Genomic DNA, 928 nt, shown 5'->3' on the forward strand with positions numbered 1-928 from the left:
CACCCCAATTCATATGTTGAAGCCCTAATCCCCAATGTAACTGTTTTTGCATACAGGACATTTAAAGTTGTAATTAAGGTTAAAATGAGGTCTTTAGAGTGTTGCCCTAATCCAGTATCACTGGTGTCCTTTTAACGAGAGACATCAGGAAAGTGTGTGTACAAAGAATAAGCTGACACCACAGAGGGAAGGCAGCCATCTGCAGGCCAAGGAGAGAGGCCTTAGTAGAAACCAAACCTGCCAACACCCCATTCTAGGACTTCCAGTTTCCTGACCTGTGAGAAGCTAAATGTTCTATTGTTTAAGGCACCCAGTCTGTTGTTTTCTTACGTTAGCCCTAGCAAATTAATATAGATTTTGGTACTGCGATAGGGATGCTTTGTAACCTAAAATGTGGAAGTGGCTTGGAACTGGGTTCTTGGTAGAAAGAAGCTACAAGAGTTTTGAGGCACATGTTAGGAAAAGCCTGGATGACCTTTAAAACACTGTTGGTAGGAATGTAGATGTTAAAGGTTCTGGGCTGGGTGTGGTGGCTCCCACTTTGAGAGGGCAAAGCAGGAGGATCATTTGAGGCCAGGTGTATGAGACCAGCCTAAGCAACATAGTAAAAAACCCGTATCTGGCCGGGCGCGGTGGCTCAAGCCTGTAATCCCAGCATTTTGGGAGGCCGAGACGGGCGGATCACGAGGTCAGGAGATCAAGACCATCCTGGCTAACATGGTGAAACCCCGTCTCTACTAAAATACAAAAAACTAGCCGGGCGACCTGGCGGACGCCTGTAGTCCCAGCTACTCGGGAGGCTGAGGCAGGAGAATGGCGTGAACCCGGGAGGCGGAGCTTGCAGTGAGCTGAGATCCGGCCACTGCACTCCAGGCTGGGCGACAGAGCGAGACTCCGTCTCAAAAAAAAAAAAACCCGTATCTACAAA

The sequence above is a fragment of the Rhinopithecus bieti genome, unplaced genomic scaffold (genome assembly GCF_001698545.2).
Source record: "Rhinopithecus bieti isolate Rb0 unplaced genomic scaffold, ASM169854v2 scaffold_29034, whole genome shotgun sequence".
NCBI classification, from domain to species: Eukaryota; Metazoa; Chordata; class Mammalia; order Primates; family Cercopithecidae; genus Rhinopithecus; species Rhinopithecus bieti.